The 22,122-nt window shown below is 43.2% G+C and overlaps 1 protein-coding gene across 4 annotated transcripts in view; it reads left to right on the top strand.

The window, feature by feature from the left end:
• Window positions 1–253: 253 nt before the first annotated feature.
• The window catches only part of MYRIP (myosin VIIA and Rab interacting protein), a 247,759-nt gene continuing 225,890 nt past the window's right edge, over window positions 254–22,122 (top strand). For all 4 annotated transcript variants that reach the window (XM_075055747.1, XM_075055728.1, XM_075055774.1 and 1 more), the window contains exon 1: window positions 254–435. The gene's annotated coding sequence lies outside the window, so the exon portion shown is untranslated. The remainder of the gene's footprint in view (window positions 436–22,122) is intronic.

Raw genomic sequence — 22,122 nt, 5'->3', positions numbered from 1 at the left:
ACACACAGGCGCGCTCCCGCCTCCTCCCCGGCACGCGCGGCGCCACGGCCCTTCGCCCGGCCCCTTCTCGCCGATTGGCCGGCGGCCCCCGGGCAGGTGCCGGTGCGCGGCGGGGGCGCGGCGGGAGCTGCTGCTGCTGCCGCTGCTGCTGCCGCTGCTGCCGCCGCTGCCGCCGCCGGCACCGCGGCAGCACCCGGTGGCGCGTCCGTGAGGGGAGGGGACGCGGCGAGTAGGAGGAAAAGAAGGAGGAGAGGGCGATTGCGGGCTCTTGCCTTGCGCCGGCCGGTGCGGAGCGGGAACGGGGCACCTGTGCCCGGCGGCTCCGCGCGGGTGGCTGGCGGGGGGACTGGCGCGGAGCGGCCGCAGCCCCCCCTCCCTGCGTGAGCGACGGGGGCGCAGCCGCCGCCGGTGGCTCTGCCCGTGCCCCAAGCGCTGGTAAGTTACTGCCCGCCTGCCATTTTGGTGCAGCCCTCGCGTTTGGCCGAGGGTGAGTACGGCCGGGGGCGCGGCCGCCGTTCCCCGCGGGCTGGGGCAGGGGCTGGGGTGGAGGGGGTCACCCGCGGGGCCGGCCGGCGCCGTGAGGGGCCCCTGCGGCAGGGCCCTGCTCGCGGGGCCGCCCGCCGCAGCGCCCCGTCGCGGGGGGGGGCGGGGAGGGGGAGAGCGGCCGGTGCTCGGCCCGCCACGGTTCCCGCCCCGCTTGCCAGGGGTCGCGCGCGGCGGACGGGGCTGGGTGCCGGGTCCCGCGGCCGTTGGTGCCTGAGGGGCCGCCGCCGCCCGCGGGGGTGAGGCGGGCCGCTCCTCCGCGGCGACTTCGTGTGCGGGACGACGACGACACGATATTAGGCTTCTTTTAATTACCGGCCAGATGTCTGAGTAGCTTCATAGCGCTCTGCTGACAGCGTGGTTATTCGAGCGACGTCCCTGCGGGGCATTATTATTGTTATCATTATTAGAGTGTTTTACTCTTGATCAACTTCCCCGCAAGCACGGGGAGGGTTTCGGCGTAGCGCTGCCTCTGCCCCCTTTCCGCGGGAGCATCCTGCAGCTCCGCGCTTGTAATTTATGCTTCAGACAGAAGCAGCGTGCGTTTTCCTAGTATCAAGGTCAGTTTATCGTAACTGCTGAGGAAAATACCATATGGCTCAGGCTGACTTTTCTTAGGGAATCTAATTAAGTAGGAGCGTGTGTCGTACTGGGGTTTGTGATATGTTTTAGGTGAACATAACCAAATTAGATCACAAAATGCCTTAGAGCACGTGTGCGTCCTTCCTTAAGCATGTTTGCAGGGATGTTAACTGTATCTAGCCATCTATTTTGTCAAATGGTGTTTTTTTGCCTTATACGTACTGTTTTGCTATTTCCTGCGTTTCTGAAAATGTGGGTAGCTGTCGTGCTGTAGAGCCTGTTTGTTAGAATAGGCACAGCAGGGATTTTGGCAATAAAGGCTTTTACTTGTTCCTCTGATAACCCTTTTCTGGAAGGCTAGAGAGAGAAAGGAGGGAAAGTTAGTTTAGTTCTCACACTGCCAGACGTTTTTCTGACTTTGAGGGACCTGTCATCAAGCTGGGCAGGTTTTTATAGTTGCTTATTAATGGTGATAGTGGTTCCCTGGGAGCTGCTTTGAGACTACTGACTCTGTCCCTACAGTTAAATTGTCAAACAGTAACATTTGCCACTTCCTTCTAGCTTGTGAAAGTGAACAGAGCTGTGTAAAAAGCAGAAGGTGATGGATCTTGTACATAATCCCTCAGGCTACTGCCTTACCCATCGTTACTCAGGTACCAGATAGTATCAGAGCATATTTACTGATGCATTATGCCCAAGCATCCAAAAATGTGCTTGGCGATTTGGTAGCCTTCCTGTGGAATTTGTCAGGTAACTTAGTACAATGCATACAACAATTACAAACAGGAGAGTATCGTTTTCAGCAGCTGTGATACATTAATTGCCAATGAGAACTCCCAGAAGTCAATTCCATCTCAGTAGCCCACACTGGGATGAGAGATACTTAAAAAAGGACTGTCCCCTGTGACAGGACTTGCGTCTTGGACCTGCTGCTGATTCAAGTGACACAATATTGTCCTTTCAGACAGGTTAATGCTTTTTAACAGATTGTCTTCATCTGAACTGGTGCTACCTAGGAGCGATACAAGATCAAGAAAGCTAAGCTAAAACTTTCTTTTATTTTCCTGTGTTGGTTTCCTGCTTCCACCCTAACCTGATGAATACAGCTGAATATGCTACAATCAAATGCTAAACCAGGCTTTTGGATTATATAGGGTGTACCCAGGTGTATGAATACAGTGGGAGTTTGCCTTTCTCACTTAATAGTTGCAGTAAACAGAACACTTGAAGAACTTGTACTTAAACAAAGAAAAAAAAATCCCTAAACTATGCATGGGTGATGCTGAAGAAAAGCTGTATATACCAAATGCGCTATTGTTCATAAACAGTACAACTGTATGAAAACGTGACTCCTTTGTATTGCTGCCAACATTAATATGCCCTATTGTTATCAGACTGGAAACTGCTGTTTGGCAGTGTAAACCACCTTAACTTGCCCTTGGAAAGTTGGACAAGTTGAAAGAAACTAGTTGAATATAGTTCCATGAAAACCATAGGGACAATTTTTCTCTTTGAGAAAATCCATTCCTTTGTTTGAGTGGACTAATCCAGCCTTCCCATGGAATGCTTTATTCACCTTCCTTTTGGATCCTGGTAGGTTCTTTGCTAGATGGATTCTTAGAGATAATAAAGGCTTGTGGCTTACCTGTGAACCACTGACAGGCAGAAAATGAACCAGCCCCAAGTTTCTTGCATTCAGAGATTTATAGCAGCTTACTTTCAAAAGAAGCTTATTGGACTTAAAGGAAGAGGAAGATAACTGCTGTGTTTGAGTATGGAGCACAGCACACCGTACTGTTGCTCAAATTACCAAAGAAACTTGACCTTTATCTACAGCATGAACAGGGAATTTTGTAGAAGTGCTAAATACAGTGTGATTTGATAAGATTGCAAGCCATGGTCTAGTTTTGTTTATCTCTGAGATTGGGCAAAGATGCCTATCTCCAAACTTTATGTGAATTTACAGAAACCCAAGAGGAAGATGCCTTATATGTGGCTGGCACACTAGTAAGCTCTGTTGTTCGTATGGTAAAGACTAGTGATTATGACCTGCTTGCTATTTAACTTTCAGCTGAAATGCATTATCCTCTTTTTTTAAAAAATCTTATAGAAAAATGCCATGGTGCATTTTTTGAAACTGCATTTTCAGAAAATAAATGTCATGTTCAACATTCAATGTCCTGAAAATAAAGAAATAAAGCACAATATAGTGGAAAGCAGTTTAATGAATCAACTAGCAGCTTTAGCGTAGATGAAGAGAGTATAAGAACCGCAGTGGCTTGACTGCTCAGAAGCTAATATCAGCATTATTGCAATAGTGACAAATTTTTGGATCTGATGGATACTATTCTGGGAATAGGAACACATTAAATTTCCAGGCCAATATGCATTAAATTTCAACAGCAGAGCACTTATTTATTTATTAAGAATGTTATACTAACAAAAATATTTATCTTGCAAATTTTTACTGGCCCTTTAGTCCCTGAGCTGGGTAAAGGAAATGAGACCCCTTGTTACCTCCTATTACCTATATGCTTCATTTACATATTAATCAATTGATAATCCTAAAAGAAAATCTAATATTTTGGTATTTGGTGTTTGGTATTCAGATTATTGCAGTTATTGCTATCTGCTGGTTGTTTTGAGATATAAAGCATTACCATAGGAAATTAATTTTGCATTCTTCAAGGCAAAGTACACCTCCAAATAAAATATCGCCTATCGAAGTGGAGAAGCTAACTACTGCGGAGATTAATCTTGAAGATGAGACACTTTTGATGGCATAGTCTCAAGTTGATTCATGGTAATCAATTAAGTAGTCTTCCTGAGTTTTGCTGGTGCTGACTGGCAGGTGGGAAGGGAACTCTAGCCTGTCCTGCTGCTGAAGACCCAAGCTCAAGTTCTGCTGTGCAGCAGTTCCAAAAACCTTTTGTTTCTGGACTCTTCCTTGCAACATATGCTGCTTATTGATGGAGAAGAATAAATGGCTAAGTGACTTAATGCAGCCATAGTTTCTGGATCAAGTCTGTTTAAAGGGTACTGAGGTAATTTACTGTTGAAAATGAGATGTAGTCTGTTCTTGTGATAGCCATCTAAAGTGTAAAGCCTCACTCAAAGGCTATTAAAGTCCATGGCATTCCCACTGGCTTTAATAAGTCTTGAAGCCAGGCAACAGCCTGAAATATTTTTTTTAGTATCTTTTTAAAAAAAAATTAAAATATTTTTTAAAAAATATTTTTTTTTTTTAATCTGCTTTTTAATAACAAAACAATCTCATCCACAACACCCTCCACCTGCCTCTATGCAGGATAATATGTGGCTCTGCTGTTGTAAACCAGCTTTCTGTTCTTGGAGGAAGACAGTACATAATCTGTTGTTTTCCTTCTTGAAAGGAAAGAAAGCAAAACATGTTTACAACTTGATGAGTAAATTTTCTGTTCTGCTCTTGTGATGAGGAATTTTATCTCTTCTGAAACTAATACAAAAAGAGCTTCTTTTCTTATTAGGTGTTACTTCTGATACAGAAGGGCATTTTAATGTGGTTTTCTTCTGTCCCTTTTGGGCTGTATGAACAGGATGTTGTGTCCCAGGGCAATCCAAATAGCAAAGTGCTGGTTTGTGCCATTATCATTAGTTGCTACAGCATGAATGTTCAGCGTGTGATTTAAGTGCTGTTGACAGAGATGCAGCTAACACTGTACTGAAGTGTACCTGGAGTTGCAGAGTGTACCTATTTTTCAAAGCATGGTTAATCTTGCAAGAGGTTGATTCCGCCCCACCCCCCCCCCACCCCCCCCCCCCGCCTTAAGAGAACTGATCCCTCTGCCCCTCAGTGGTCATCCCCAGGAGTGCTTGGTGTACCTTTCTGGAAGTTATCTCAATACTTGTGTCTTGCTTTGACAAGTGATAAGTGCTTTGATAAGTGCTTTGACATTTGTTTGACAGACCATGAGTTGGATTTAAGTTAAACCAAAGTGTGTGTATTGGAGCAACAGCAGGGTTTAAAAACAATTGAAAGAGCTTTGGGGAGGATTCTAAAAGGTATAATCTGGTGATGTTGGTTTTTATACCCTCAGTTGGGCTTCATCTAAAAGGTAGTTCCAAAAATTGTCTGTACGTTAATCACTGCAAGCACAAAAGTCATGGGTTGAGTCCTAAATGAGAAGAAAACAGTTCACCTCTAGAGGAAGATCAGCCTGATTATTCCACCCCATACACTTCTAATGTTTAATGACAAGGCTTCAGATTCCTGCTCCAAGGTAGCATCACAGGTCAAAAAGAGGGGAATCAATGGCTGAAATACTGTGGACTCAGGTTCTACACTTAATCAAGTGAACTGCACCTCCTCCATGGAAATACATAATCTATGTAGTTGTGGTGGGTGAAGAATACCTTAAGATTGTGCTTTCACTTGGGGGGGAAGTTGGTGTCAATGTTGTATCAGGGTCCAGAGGCCCACTATAATGGATACTGGAAATCTAAAAATTGGGAGAAGCTAATGTAGAGGACTGGAAACAGGAATTTTCTTGGTAAAGCTGATGTTCTTCGTGTAGGCTCAACAAAGGAGCATGCTGTTTCAGTGTACTGGTAGTGCTACTTTGATCTTCAATGGTGGGCCCTGATAAAGGGAACTGCTTTAAAAAAAACGTTAATGAGGTACAGAGATGTCCTAGCTAGTTCCTAAAGATGGTGGCTTAACTTGATTAAGTTGATCAAATAATAGTTTCTGTGGGACTCAAAAGGTGTCTATGCTGGCTGGCTGATTTTCTAAACCTGTAAGAGGATGAACTGCTTTGGTTCCCTAGTTTAAAGGAGCTGTGAGGCTGCTCCAGTTTGTATCCAAATATGAGTGAAACAGCAGTCAAAACCTGACAGTGAAGTTGGCCTTTGAACTCCAGAAAGTGCCTGACTGTGTCTTGTGCTTGAATGTAAATGTTCCTTGTTTGCATAAACTTGGGATCCAGAACTTCAGGTTTGTGTTTGTTGGCCAGGGCTCAGATTATCTCCATGTTGTATAGTGTCAATATAAAAAAAAGTAGCCAAACTTGGGTCCAAAGCAGAGCGTCTCCTAAGCACAGTGTAGAGAAGGTCCCAGTGTCAACAAACTAATCCATTAACTCCCTGACCTGACAGATTAACCCAGCTCCTAGTTTGGTTTTCAGAGGCTTTCTGCAGCTCTGGCTTGATTTCTACAGGTCTGGCTCTATTTTACTCTTGTTTTATGTCACTTAACAAAGGCTTATCTAAACAATTAAGACAACCTGCTTCTGAAACCCTTTTTTCCATGCATGGGGCATAAGTTGTGTGTCAACCAACTACAGCTCATCACTAAGTCTCAGTGAAATGAGACATGTGGCTTTACAGATGTCACTCTTTGTTATTGTATCTCTTACGATTCTTGCTTGCTCTAGCATAAATCAGGGTTAGAAGTATGTCGTGGTTTAACCCCAGCCAGCAACTAAGCACCACGCAGCCGCTCACTCACTCCCCTCCATCCAGTGGGGTGGGGGAGAAAATCAGGAAAAGAAGTAAAACTCCTGGGTTGAGATAAGAACGGTTTAATAGAACAGAGAAGAAGAAACTAATAATGATAATACTAATAAAATGACAACAGCAATAATGAAAAGATTGGAATGTACAAATGATGCGCAGGGCAATTGCTCACCACCCGCTGACCGACACCCAGCTAGTCCCCGAGCGGTGATTCCCCGCCCCCACTTCCCAGTTCCTATATTAGATGGGATGTCCCATGGTATGGAATACCCTGTTGGCCAGTTTGGGTCAGGTGCCCTGGCTGTGTCCTGTGCCAACTTCTTGTGCCCCTCCAGCTTTCTCGCTGGCTGGGCATGAGAAGCTGAAAAATCCTTGACTATAGTCTAAACACTACATAGCAACAACTGAAAACATCAGTGTTATCAACATTCTTCACATACTGAACTCAAAACACAGCACTGTACCAGCTACTAGGAAGACAGTTAACTCTATCCCAGCTGAAACCAGGACAAAGTACTTTGCAGGTGTCAGAGTGAATGCGGAAGGCACAGTCTTATGAAATTATTTTTGGTTTTGATTTTGTTAATTTACTTGCTATTCTGTAAAATTTAGTAATTTGCAGTGGGGTTTCCTGTCAGTGGTTTGAATTAGCAGTGATTTACTGTATTAAATTTGTTTTCACATCTGGCAGCACTAGAGAATACTGCCTCATTGTGGCAACTGCTGTTGGAAGCATATTCCTACCTCTAAAAATAGAATTTCTGTCTCTGTCCTAGTCCTGCAGGAAGATTCTTTCAGTCAGAGGTTAGTTCTTGGATCAAATTTAAGGATATGCTGATGTGTGATATTTAGTAAGAGGGATGCAGGATATTAATTAATGCAACATATGTTGTGGGGGAAAAAATCCATTTTATTGTGTAGGATATTTTAAGTATGCCTGTGGTGTGTTTGCATATTGGTTGGATTTTGTATTATGGATGTTTTGGTAGCAGTCAAGCAATCCACTTAACTGTTTACTTTTGTAGTTTGCATGGGTTGATCACAATATGGCCTTCAAGTTATGATGAGATTCTTAATTTATCATAATCCTTTTGCCTATATTATTGAAATGCAAAATTAAATTTATAAGCAGATGTAAAATGTGTAGTGCTTCCAGAGCTGTTTGAGGTTTTACAAAAGCTTCACCTTTTCTCTCAGTGTTTTCTTCCCCAGATTAAAGGTATGAATAACTCCAATGAGAAGCCTTACCACCACTTTATGCAGTAGCGATGCTTTGGCATCTTGAACTTGCAAGAGTTATCTTGGTAGATCTATATTTTCTTGGTTAGTTTGCTGAATTTTATCAGTAGGATGCTCCTCTAGAGCTGTTCTTAAAAATAGTGACTGCTGTGGTACTAGGAAAGGCATTTAACTCTAAGACGCATACTCATCATGTGCTGCTCCACAGCTCGTATGATAGTGGACCTTCTGTATCATTCAGTTTCTTCAGGCCATACAAGAAAACGGGGTGTTGGAATCTGAAATAAGGATCTGCACAGGAATATCCTGAGTTGTGCTCTCTTATATACTCTTTCACAAGGAGGGAGATAAATATTTGAGCCTTCCTAGGCTTAACATGGCACTGAACCTGAGCCTTTTTCTGGGTGCACGTATTAGACTGTTACACAGATTAAGTGCGTGCTCCCTTCTCTGCCTGCCTCTTAAAATGAGATAGAAAGTGCCATCGTTTCTTTGAAGGAACAGAGAAGGATTTGCTGTTTCTTTCATCTCCCTTCAATCTCTGTAGCTCATTTGAGGGCCATTGATTGTGAAATGCTGAGACTGACAGGTGTCTCGGGAGTAGGATGTGGCATGTATAGTGCAACCCAGGTGTGTGAATGTATTTTTGCAGTCCTTGCTCTTGAGCTAATGCCGAGGAGAGAGAAATACAGATGACCATTTTGTTTAGTATTTTCTTCATGCTGGCTCAAACTTAGAAAGTACAGTGTGAAGATTGATTTGCCAGGTGTGTTCTGTTTTGGGTTTTGATGGGAAGGTGGAAGAAGGGACAGAACTCCATTCAGCGGCTGCTGTTCTCTCTGTGCAGGGAGCCTGGGTACATAAGCAGTAACCTCTGAGCCCCACTTTGCAAGTCGGGCATCCAAAGGGAAGCCCTTGCAGTGTCACGCTTACAGATGTGCAAGTTTCTGATTGCGTTGGGCTCTGTGGGATCAGTTGCATGCCCTAAGTGCACATGCTGGCTTTCTCCCTGACCTGTGCTGATTCACCTTGGTGTTGGTTGACGGTCCATTACAGTATTGAGCTGCATTTCATGCTTTAGATTGAAGGCACATGGAAAAGAGGCCAATCATCCAAGATACAATTGTGTGTCAGCACATTACTGCTCCAATTTTGTCTTTTTCTCCAAGTTGTCTTGCTCATTTTGGGAAAAGTAACAGTCTCACACAGTCAGAATACTGTCAGACCCATCATCTCAACCATGCGTTCTTCCATGACAGTTGCTACTAAATAGAGAAAATATAGCTGAGCATGATTTGCCTAAATTCAGCATAAACAATAGAAGACAAGACTGAAGTAAAATGAGAGTATCTAGAAAGCTGATGACACTGAAATACATGCTAACACTATATGCCGGATGACCTATGATCTTTAGCAGCTGTAGGGCCAAATTCTGGATAAACCTTTCTTCTAGGAGTTCACTGTTACCAGTGAGAAGATTATTCTGGTCAATGAATTTGGCTTTTATATTGCATTTTGAATTCCCACTGGGATTTATACTTGTTTGTCAGTCCTAGGCCTGATACATAAGTATAAAATGGTCATGATTTATTATTAAGATTCTCTTTTTAATATGACTTTTCTTTTAATCTGCCAAAGGTAGATGACAGAAATTAAGTCCTCCAGCATAATCTTTAGTCTTTTCTGTAAAAATGACTTTTTTTTGCTATTTAAATAAAATAGCTTCTGTTTTTTAGAAACAGTTTAATATGCTGTTTTCTGCCTCGGAGAGTGATATCCTTAGGTGAGAGATGCCATTCTTTTTTAAATAAACTGTGACTGTCGTGGTTTAACCCCAGCCAGCAACTAAGCACCACGCAGCTGCTCACTCACTCCCCCCCATCCAGTGGGATGGGGGAGAAAATCGGGAAAAAGAAGTAAAACTCCTGGGTTGAGATAAGAACGGTTTAATAAAACAGAGAAGAAGAAACTAATAATGATAATGATAACACTAATAAAATGACAACAGCAATAATAAAAGGATTGGAATGTACAAATGATGCGCAGGGCAATTGCTCACCACCCGCTGACCGACACCCAGCTAGTCCCCGAGCGGTGATTCCCCGCCCCCACTTCCCAGTTCCTATATTAGATGGGATGTCCCATGGTATGGAATACCCTGTTGGCCAGTTTGGGTCAGGTGCCCTGGCTGTGTCCTGTGCCAACTTCTTGTGCCCCTCCAGCTTTCTCGCTGGCTGGGCATGAGAAGCTGAAAAATCCTTGACTTTAGTCTAAACACTACATAGCAACAACTGAAAACATCAGTGTTATCAACATTCTTCACATACTGAACTCAAAACATAGCACTGTACCAGCTACTAGGAAGACAGTTAACTCTATCCCATCTGAAACCAGGACAGTATCCAGCCCTTATTCTATACCATTGATGTCATGCTCAGTTCCCATACCTTTAGTTACATCCTGATCAATCATCATTACCTTTCCATCCCTTTGAGACATATGAACAATGATATATATATATATATATATGCATACACACACAGAGATATCATTCCTTTAGTTCATGGGTTATGTTCATAAAATGTTTGTTGAGTTCATTTAGTTTCCGACTCTGGGCTCCATCTGTCATACCATTCTGTTTGGGCAGGAGGGATGGTGCAAAGTCCTCTCAGTCGGTGGAGCAGAATTGGGCTTCCGTGTGGTGTCATGAGCAGATGACATTTGACGCAGCAGGAGGATGGTGTGCACCGTTGGATTGTTGCATGCTGGAGTCAGTTCTGGTTCCATCGCTACTGCGCTTTGCTCAGTTTTATCACAGTTCTTTCTTGCTTGATCTAAGTGATTCTTACTGTGGATATAGCATATAACAATTATAGTAATGATAACATACAGTAGCAGGGTTATATAGGAACTAATATCATACAGTTTAATTCTGGCTATTTTCACCTAAAATCAAATCCCCTTGAGGCACACATTGGACTTCTCCATCTTTTCGCATCACCCACCAAGTGCACCCAGGCCCTTGAGCAAAAGCAATCCCACGAATGGGTTTACCTTTGCCTGAGGCAGGAGTAACCCAGACTGTTTTCCCTAACATATTTTTCATGTGCACTACAGGGGCTTTATCCCCTTCTACAGTATGTAAAAATTCTGATTGGGCAGGGCCACTCCGATTGGCAGATCGTCTGGTGTTGACTAACCAGGTGGCTTTTGCTAAATGTGTATCCCAATGTTTGAAAGTTCCGCCCCCCATTGCTTTCAGTGTAGCTTTTAACAGTCCATTGTATTGCTCAATTTTCCCAGAGGCTGGTGCATGATAGGGGATATGATACACCCACTCAATGCCATGCTCTTTGGCCTAGGTGTCTATGAGGTTGTTTTGGAAATGAGTCCCGTTGTCTGACTCAATTCTTTCTGGGGTGCCATGTCGCCACAAGACCTGCTTCTCAAGGCCCAGGATAGTGTTCCAGGCAGTGGCATGGGGTATGGAATATTCCAGCCATCCGGTGGTTGCTTCCACCATTGTAAGCACATAGCGCTTGGCTTGGCGAGTTTGTGGGAGTGTGATATAGTCAATCTGCCAGGCTTCCCCGAATTTATATTTCAGCCATCGCCCTCCATACCACAGGGGCTTTAACCGCTTGGCTTGCTTAATTGCAGCACATGTTTCACATTCATGGATAACCTGCGTGATAGTGTCCATGGTCAGGTCCACCCCTCAATCTCGAGCCCATCTATGTGTTGCATCTCTTCCCTGATGGCCTGAAGTATCATGGGCCCACCGAGCCATAAATAGCTCACCCTTATGTTGCCAGTCCAGGTCCACCTGAGCCACTTCAATCTTGGCAGCCTGATCCACCTGTTTGTTGTTTCGATGTTCTTCAGTGGCCTGACCCTTGGGTATGTGAGCATCTACATGATGTACTTTTACAACCAGATTCTCTAGCTGGGACGCAATATCTTGCCACAGTGTGGCAGCCCAAATGGGTTTACCTCTGTGCTGCCAGTTGCTCTGCTTCCATTGCTGTAGCCACCCCCACAGGGCATTTGCCACCATCCGTGAGTCAGTATAGAGATAGAGCACCGGCCACTTTTCTCTTTCAGCAATATCTAATGCTAGCTGGATGGCTTTCACCTCTGCAAACTGACTTGATTCACCTTCTCCTTCAGCAGTTTCTGCAGCTTGTTGTGAAGGACTCCATACAGCAGCTTTCCACCTCCGATGCTTTTCCACAATGCGACAGGATCTGTCAGTGAACAGGGCATATTGCCTCTCATTTTCTGACAGTTTATTATACAGCGGGGCTTCTTCAGCACGTGCCACCTCCTCCTCTGGCGACATTCCAAAATCTTTGTCTTCTGGCCAGTCCGTGATCACTTCTAAAATTCCTGGGTGACTGGGGTTTCCTACACGAGCCCGTTGTGTGATCAGTGCGATCCACTTACTCCACGTGGCGTCAGTCACGTGATGTGTAGAGGAGACCCTCTCTCTGAACATCCAGCCCAGCACTGGCAGTCGGGGTGCTAAGAGGAGCTGTGTCTCAGTACCAGCCACTTCTGAGGCGGCTCGAACTCCTTCATATGCTGCCAATATCTCTTTTTCAGTTGGAGTATAGCGAGCCTCGGATCCTCGATATCCTCGACTCCAAAACCCCAGAGGTCGGCCTTGGTTCTGCCCAGGTGCTTTCTGCCAGAGGCTCCAGGTAGGGCCATTCTCCCCAGCTGCAGTATAGAGCACATTTTTAACATCTTGTCCTGCCCGGACTGGTCCAAGGGCTACAGCATGAACAATCTCCTGTTTAATTTGTTCAAAGGCTTGTTGTTGTTCAGGGCCCCATTTAAAATCATTCTTCTTCCGGGTCACTTGATAGAGAGGGCTTACAATCAAACTGTAATTTGGAATATGCATTCTCCAAAACCCCACGACACCTAAGAAGGCCTGTGTGTCCTTTTTATTAGTCGGTGGAGACATAGCTGCTATTTTGTTAATCACATCCATTGGGATCTGACGACGTCCATCTTGCCACTTTATTCCCAAAAACTGGATCTCCTGTGCAGGTCCTTTGACCTTACTTTCTTTTATGGCAAAACCGGCTTTCAGAAGGATTTGGATTATTTTCTTCCCTTTCTCAAAGACTTCTTCTGCCGTGTTGCCCCATATGATGATGTCGTCAATGTATTGCAGGTGTTCCGGAGCTTCACCTTTTTCCAGTGCAGTCTGGATTAGTCCATGGCAAATGGTGGGGCTGTGTTTCCACCCCTGGGGCAATCGATTCCAAGTGTACTGGACACCCCTCCAAGTAAAGGCAAATTGTGGACGACACTCTACTGCCAGAGGGATTGAGAAAAACGCATTAGCAATGTCAATTGTGGCATACCACTTGGCTGCCTTTGACTCTAGTTCATCTTGAAGTTGTAGCATATCTGGAACGGCAGCACTCAGTGGTGGCGTAACTTCATTCAGGACGTGATAGTCAACTGTTAGTCTCCACTCCCCATTAGACTTCTGCACTGGCCATATGGGACTATTAAAGGGTGAGCGAGTTTTGCTGATCACTCCTTGGCTCTCCAGTTGGCGAATCAACTTGTGGATGGGAACCAGAGAGTCTCAGTTGGTGCGATATTGCCGCCGGTGCACCGTCGTAGTAGCAATTGGCACTTGTTGTTCTTCAACCTTGAGCAACCCCACAATCGAAGGGTCTTGAGAGAGACCAGGCAGGGTAGACAGCTGTTCAGTGCCCTCTGTCTCCAAGGCAGCTATACCGAAAGCCCATCGATACCCCTTCGGGTCCTTAAAATACCCCCTCCTGAGACAGTCTATGCCAAGGATACATGGAGCCTCTGGACCAGTCACAATGGGGTGTTTCTGCCATTCATTTCCCGTTAAGCTTACTTCAGCTTCCAATACAGTTAACTCTTGAGATCCCCCTGTCACACCAGAAATACAAATGGGTTCTGCCACTTTATAACTTGATGGCATTAGAGTGCACTGTGCGCCGGTGTCTACTAGAACCTTATACTCCTGTGGGTCTGATGTGCCAGGCCATTGAATCCACACAGTCCAATAGACCCGGTTATCCCTTTCCTCCACCTGGCTGGAGGCAGGGCCCCTCTAATTCTGGTCAGAGTATTCGGTATTCACTTCTCATAAAATTGACTCAGAATTCCCTTCAAGAGGGTCGGAAATAAAATCAGCCCTTCTACTCTGTTTGGAAACTGGAGCGGCATTTTTCCTGTTAGAATCCCCTTTCGTGGTGGTTTTTCCTCGCAGCTCATGTACCCATGCATTTAGGACCGAGGTAGGTTTTCTGTCCCGTTTCCTCATTTCCTCATGTCCTCTCCATGATCACATGGGTAAAACCACAGGGCACCTCGCGGTGTGTACCTTCTATATTCTTTCTCGGGCAGAAGAACGCTCGCTCCTAATAGCTGAGACATTGGTCCTTACAAGTGTGGAGTAGGACATATCCTCTTTGATTTGTTGGACATCCTGGGACAGCTTCTCCACAGCCAAAATGCAGGCTTGTAGTGAGGAGGAGAGATTTTCTTTGTATTGACGGAGTTGGCGAGCCACTTCCTCCACTGTTGGTGCCTCTTCGTCTTTCCAGGTCGTTATTGCCAGTGAGTTGGCATAGGATGATGGTGCGCTCCGTACAAACTTCCGCCACATGGGTCGTGTGCATTGGACTTCGTCTGGATCTTTGGGTAATTGTGGGTTGTCCGGGTCATGATGAATCGTCTCTAGCACAGCTAATTCCCTCAGATATTGGATACCTTTTTCCATGGTGGTCCACTTGCTTGATTGACATATAACATCTTCCTTAAAGGGGTACCTTTCCTTCACACTTGACAGGAGTCGCCTCCAGAGGCTGATGGCTTGTGTCCCTTTTCCAATTGCCTTGTCAATGCCACCTTCCCTGGCAAGCGATCCCAGCTGCTTGGCTTCCCTACCTTCTAATTCCAAGCTATTAGCCCCATTGTCCCATCATCGGAGGAGCCAGGTGATAATATGCTCACCTGTACGGCGGCCAAAGTCTTTTCGCAAATCCCACAGCTCACTCAAGGATAGGGACCGGGTTATTACCTCTGGTTCTGCCTCTTCCTGCTGTTCCCGTGATGACCCTGGTTCACCTTCATCCTTCGCTAAGCGAACTGATTTTTTTGTATATTTCTTTTTCTGTATGGGGGCAACTGATGCTGGTGCAGGTTGGTCCGCTGGTTCAGTTGCAGTATCGCTCACCGGGTTTTGGATAACCGCAGTGTCTGTCGCCGAAGTTTGGGTAGCAGCAGTGCTTGTCGCTGGGGCTGGAGGGACCGCAGTGCCCGTCACCGAGGTTTGGGTAGCTGCTGTGCTCATTGCTGGGGCTGGAGGGGCTGCAGTGCCTGTTGTTGAGGTTTGGGTAGCCTGAGTTCTCGTCGCCGGGGCTGGAGGGGTCATGGTGCCTGTCGCCAAGGTCTGGGTGCCTGCAATGCTCATTGCCGGGCCTGGAGAGGCCGCAGCACCTGTTGCCAAGGTTTGGGTGGCCGCGGTGCGCATCGTGTTGTTGTTAGGTCCAGAGACTTTCTCTTCCCCTTGAGGGTACTGAGTGGTGTCGAACAGGGCTCGATAGGCATGGGCCAGGCCCCAGCACGTTGCAGTGATTTGTATCTCTCTGGAGCTGCCGGGGTGACAGCATACCTTTTCCAAATATTTTACTAGTTCTTCTAGATCCTGCACTTGTTCAGGGGTGAATTTCCAAAACTTTAGAGGTGCCCACTGTTCTAGGTACTTGCCCATACTACCCCACGCACCCTGCCACTCATAATTATCCAGCCTTGGGGCAGATCTCTGGGTGATCTTCTTAAATAGTTGTTTAACCTTAAGCGAGAGCTGAACCACATTCAGAAGCATGCTAATTCCTAGCAGTAGGGCTAGGACCGTGCTGGTCCCAACATCTGAGGAGTATTCAAATTTTTCAAAATTCTCAAACACGATTGTAACTGGACTGAAGGAGAAGGGAGAGGGGAAGAAAGGTACCCCATCCATAGACTGGTTTTCCATGGACGAAAGGTAAATGGTATAATTATTAATAGTTTCCCACAGATGGCTCCCGCAGTATAAAGGTGACAATGCTAAGTGCAAATACCGGATTAATCCTACAGCCGATGACTTTATCATACCATAAACCAGTGTTATACCATACATCAAAGCAAAAACCTTAATCCACCTCCCACGGATGATAAGCAGCAGAAGAGGAACTACATACAGCAAGCGAGGTGATACATAGCAGAGCTTTAAAAACCAGAGCAACAACTCTAAGAACACATAAATCAACATAATGAATGCTTAGAACAAATTTGTTTTAACAAGCTCTGGTCAGGTTTGTTATCTCAACCCTTCGTGCCCCACGTTGGGCATCAAAATGGACTGTCATGGTTTAACCCCAGCCAGCAACTAAGCACCATGCAGCTGCTCACCCACTCCCCCCATCCAGTGGGATGGGGGAGAAAATCAGGAAAAAAAAAGTAAAACTCGTGGGTTGAGATAAGAACGGTTTAATAGAACAGAGAAGAAGAAACTAATAATGATAATGATAACACTAATAAAATGACAACAGTAGTAATAAAAGGATTGGAATGTACAAATGATGTGCAGGGCAATTGCTCACCACCCGCTGACCGACACCCAGCTAGTCCCCGAGCGGTGATTCCCCGCCCCCACTTCCCAGTTCCTATATTAGATGGGACGTCCCATGGTATGGAATACCCTGTTGGCCAGTTTGGGTCAGGTGCCCTGGCTGTGTCCTGTGCCAACTTCTTGTGCCCCTCCAGCTTTCTCGCTGGCTGGGCATGAGAAGCTGAAAAATCCTTGACTATAGTCTAAACACTACATAGCAACAACTGAAAACATCAGTGTTATCAACATTCTTCTCATACTGAACTCAAAACACAGCACTGTACCAGCTACTAGGAAGACAGTTAACTCTATCCCAGCTGAAACCAGGACAGTGACTTTAGTGGAGCTTTTCTACTTCTGCTATTTCATATTCAATACTTAAAATAATGTAACTTATAGAAGCAAGAAGACTGTGAAAGTCCTATTTGTTTTCTAAATAGATTAAAATTTAAAACCACACAGTACTAACCTTTGACCTTTAATATTACAATTTCCCCCATTATAGTATGTCCTGGCACTCTTCTAGATAAGAAGTACACATGGTTATTGTAATAACTTGCATTAATAAGGAACGTTTATCCCAGAAGGACCCGAATGAACTTCATGGTTCTTTTAAAAACCTGCTGCTTCCCCCCCCCCCCCCCCCAAGTGAAACAAACCTAACTTTGCTCAGGAACTTGCAAGCTGTTTGGTTTTCTAAACAAATCTCACACAAAATTAGTACAAGGCTGAAAGAAAGATAATTTTCTGTTTTGGTTATAGACCAGGAAATAGTGCAGTAAATCTCAATTAAAATCTTTGTGGGTACAAAGAATAACATCCTTTTTGAGATACTTGACTTGCTTCTCGTTTAAAATGTGGCACACCAGATACCAGTCTTCATGTTGGAGTCACTTGGGCTGTGCTTAACTTTTCATCTGAAGAGGTAGCTTTGTACTTCTGATGAGTATTTTTCCCCCTTGTTATTTTGGGACACTAGTTTATTTCCAGTGAAAAGGGAAGAATATCCAGTGTTGTTTACTGCAGCTTCTAGACTTTCTTGGGGTTTAAAAAAGATTAAGAAATTTGTGACCAATGTTAATTATGCCTCATTTTAGACTTAATGATGTGCTAGCTGTAGTAGAAATGACTTTGGACAGTAATGTTCTTTAAATGTTGTCTTTTGGCTAAAGTCTGTTTTGTTCAAGTGTGGTGACATAATTCAAAACACAGGAATCCCCTTTACACTTCAAGACTCAGACCTTATTTTTGTCATCAAATAAAGCATGTGACATTATATAATTTATATATGATACATATTTGTGGCACTTTAAAACATTTAGCCTAATGACCTTGTGCTGGCAATGTGATCACTTCTTTCGGATGTTCAATAAACAAAACTTTTTTAAAATACAGGGTGTGGTGAAGGAGCTCTGTTGTGGACAAAGTATTAGTCTTTCTTTTTGGCTTAGAAAGGTGACTATCTTGTACAATTTAGAGGGCAAAATGTTCACCAATAAGATTACACAGAAGGATTTCTTAAGGTACTAAAAGACTTCTGCAGAAGTTGGTCAAATGCCAAACTATAATGACAAGACAGATTGAGCAGTATTATTTAGGTCTTGACAGACTGCTGAAGGAAGTAAACATGAGTTGGTTGGTGACAGAATCAGAGATATAATCACTAGCAGGTTTTTTCTTGACTTTTCTACCTGGAAAATACTAGAAGTGGTAGAGTAGCAGAACAGAGTAGAAAAGCTCTGGTGTTTAGTGACTCTAAAGGTGAGAGCATGTGAGGGAAAGGTATTCTATATGAAATATTTCAGTTGCAAATAGCTGGGTTGAAGGAGTTTGTGATACTGGCTCCTCAAGTATTGCATTTCATTAATGCACATGAGCAGCATTTTAAAGCAAAAATGATACTGTGTTGTGGAAACAGGTGAAATCTTGATTAAAAATTTGCTCAGAAGGAATTGTAGGATATTCTTGTTCACAGTGCGGGGGTGTTGGAGGGATCTCTTCCAGATACACACTTGTATGGCCCCCTGCCCTGAGCCTTCTCTTCTCCAGGCTGAGCAGTCCTAGCGCTCCCAGCATCTCCTCTTGTGAAGGATGCTCCAGTCCCTTAATCATCTTTGTGTCCCTGAGCTGGGCTTGCTCCAGTAAGTCTGTATCTTTCTTGTACTGAGCAGCCCAGACTGGATGCAGCACTCCAGGTGCAGCTTTGCTAGGGCTGATTTCTTTGCTACAATGTGAAACTAAGATGCCTGTGTTGTACAATAGTCAGTGTGACCACTTGCATAATTAACTTTATAATGTGGCTTTTTTGTCAAGCAGAGAATCTGTTTTAAATGTTAGTTGGTTCTTAAAAAAAAAAAAAGTTGTGGGCTTTCTCCTCACCCTTCTGTAATGCTAATCTTCTGCTGAGACTGCAAGTCCAAACAGCTTAGGTATCATATGACTGACTAGGAAATACACTACTTGCCCTCATTTCTTGTGTGGATGCTCTTGTTCATTTTAAAATTCAGAAGCATTGCTTGCTGTTCTTGAAAAACATTTCATTTCCTCCTTGTTCTGTGGGTTTTTTGTGGTTGTTTTGGTGTTTTTCTTGGTTTTCTTTGTGTGTGTTGTTTGGGTGGGTTTTTTTGTTTTTTTTTTTTTTTAGAAAAGGTTAAATTCAAGAAATGTTTTCGATATGGAAGTTTTAATTAGATTTTAAAAGACTGTAAGAAGTATTAAGATTAGGGTATTACTTGGACAATACCCAATCATGTAGTGTAAGCCTAGGCTTTCCTGTTACAGTGTGTTAATTTGTTGAGCAATAGTTTATTATTCCTTGTAATGTCTCTGAAAGCTTAAATTTTGTATTGAGTTTGAGATTTAGCAAAGTATTACTCATGAAGGCAAACATCTGAACAGCCTCATGTAAGTTATTTCAGTCGAGGCCAGGAATTATTTCAGCCTGAGAAACTATTTTGTTGTCATTTTTTAAAAAATGTAACTTTTTACACTACCTCTAGAGGATTTACCATTGTGTATTTCCAAAATGTATAATCTGGATCTACTGAAAAAAAGACATTTGAGCATTGTTTATAAATGTTTATAAACTGCTGTGATACTCCCAGATCAGAGGTGATTTAGTAATGTGATGAAAAATTATTTCCTGGAAAAAACCCCCACAAGTTCCTTAGAGGTTATGTAATATTGGAATGCAGACTGAGAGTCTTATAGGTATATAAACCACATGAAAATCCAAAGTTAAAGTTGCTGGTGATTTTCAAGTATATGTATACTTGAAATTAAGTCTTTGCTGACCCCAGGAGATTGGAGGTAGTGAGGCTGTCCACCTACTCCCAGATTTAGGGGTAAATTTACCCCTTCTAATACATGATTGCAGTTGGCAGTGGCGGCTGGATCAAAGTAATAATTTTCTTTACTGATTGGCCACAGTTTTCATGTGTGAAAAAACAGTATTAATTTTGACAAAGTTTCCAAAAACATTTTGATGAAGACCTGAAGGGAGAACTTATTATGACAGCATTAATTACAGTTGTTAACTTGATGTTCAAGAACAACTGGAATGACATCTTTGATCTAGTATCTTCATTGTCTTGTGTCTCAGACAGCTGTAGCCCTACCATGGAGGGGTGTCTACTGGCTCCAGCAATTGCTTAGAATAGTTTTATTTCCTTTTAGTTGATGTGTTTCTCCCATAAAGTGTATGGGTGTGAAAAAAGTTAATTGGAAAAGTTCTGCTTACTTCCCTGCGGATGTGCCTTTCCTGTAGTGAAGACCTTCCATTCTTTTAGAAAGTCAGAGAGGCCCTTTGAACTGAAGTGCTTTGCATGAAAAGAGCTGAACAGGTACCCCAGAGCCTGAAGGGAAGAATGTGTCCCAGGACACTGCTTGTTCTGTCTTCGAGCTCCAACGTGTAAGTGTAACCTCAGTAAGCCCTACTTCACCATTTCTTATGCCTGCCAGTGTGCAGTGAGGCTTTGGTACAAGGAGTGAGGGTGAATGGACAGGGGAAAATCTTAACATTCTGGTGAAAGTTTCAGGAAGATTTATGTGTGCTTGTGGGATGGAAAAAAATCTTGCCAGTTGTTCCTCACTATATTTTAGCCAACCTTTAATCTTAACATACATTCTTGGCCTTGCAAGTGGGATTAGTGAGGACTACATATAGTCCTCTGTTTCTGTGGCAATTTTTTCTGCAAAAATTGGGGTAATTTTATTTAGAAGTACATTTTTATAGCCTTTATTAACTCATTGTTGATGTTCCTGTTCAGCTTCCTTAGCAGACTGACAGAGTCAAGCCTGAACATACTGTTCCATTGTGACCTTTGTTAGCTGCATGGTAAGCATGTGTCTCACTGGAGGGATCTTGTCATCTTGGTTTCACCTAAGCTTCTATCCCATCTGCTTGTTTTTGTGAAAGTGCTGTTTCCTTGAATGAAGAGTGTATTCTGAACTTCATCGATAGCCTAACCAAAATAGAAAAAATAAGCAATACCCTCCTTCCATGTGTTTGTTTTTTTCTTGTTTGAAGAACTGTAACCAGGTGATTGGAGGAAGGTAAATATTGTTTAAAAAAAAACCAAAGCAAAACAACAAAAAACAAACAAAACCCAACCAACTACATTCCCCATCTTCATCTAAGTAGCAAATGAATTGTTATGTTTAGAAAGTAAAGGTGACTTTTTTTTTTCCCATGCTTCTACTTGCTATACTATTTGGAGCACTTAATTTTATGCTATAGTAGTGTTGCTTAGAGGTGGTTTTTTCTGAGACAGAATCAGCTTATGTGTTTTACATAGTCTGATTTAGTTGACACTCATAATGGATAAAAAGGCAGTTATAGTTGCCTCTGCAGTATAATGTAAGAACTTTTGTGTGTTTGTAATTATTATATACATTGCTAGGAGCTCATAACAGAGCTGCAAAAACTGTGTGATGTTTCTGAAACCATAACTCAGTGTGGAGACAGACACCTTTACAATTGCCCAAATAATTACATAAATCAAATCACAGAAATTAATATTGAGAGCTGAATTTACTAGCATTCAACAAAATTAATAAAAGTAATAAGAAAATAAATTAGAACAAATTGATGATAATTCATTAATGAAATAAATGGACCAAGCTCTAGTTCAAACTTTATAGTACCTTCAATTAATACATAACGTTGACTGCTACTTTTTCTCTTCCATTGTCATTCACAGAAAGGGGAAATAATGATATCTTGGTGGTAGTGACATCTAAATCTTTCCAGTCTCTCTGGGAAATGCATTTGAAATGTATATGCTTACTTTTTTTTGTATGGTGTTTTAAAATAATTCCTGGTTTCTTAGTTGGTAGTATAAAATATTTTTGAGTGTTATAGGAGAGTATGTTCTCTATTCATACGCAGTCAAAGGGACTGTGTTTTGCAAACAGTTTTGCAAACTGGTGGCATAAAATCTTAAGAAATGTTTAAACCTGATTTCAGCTGAGTTAAACATGTTTCTTGAGGGCAACACTGAGGTCTTCCATCAATATTATTTAATATTCCAAATAATTTATCTTTTTAATTTCTTTTTAAATTGGGGGTGGTTGCTTTCAGTGCATGGAACTTGAAAAATAATTCTGAA

Source organism: Buteo buteo, chromosome 2, assembly GCF_964188355.1.
Source record: "Buteo buteo chromosome 2, bButBut1.hap1.1, whole genome shotgun sequence".
NCBI lineage: Eukaryota > Metazoa > Chordata > Aves > Accipitriformes > Accipitridae > Buteo > Buteo buteo.
This window is presented reverse-complemented; position numbering and strand designations above follow the sequence as displayed.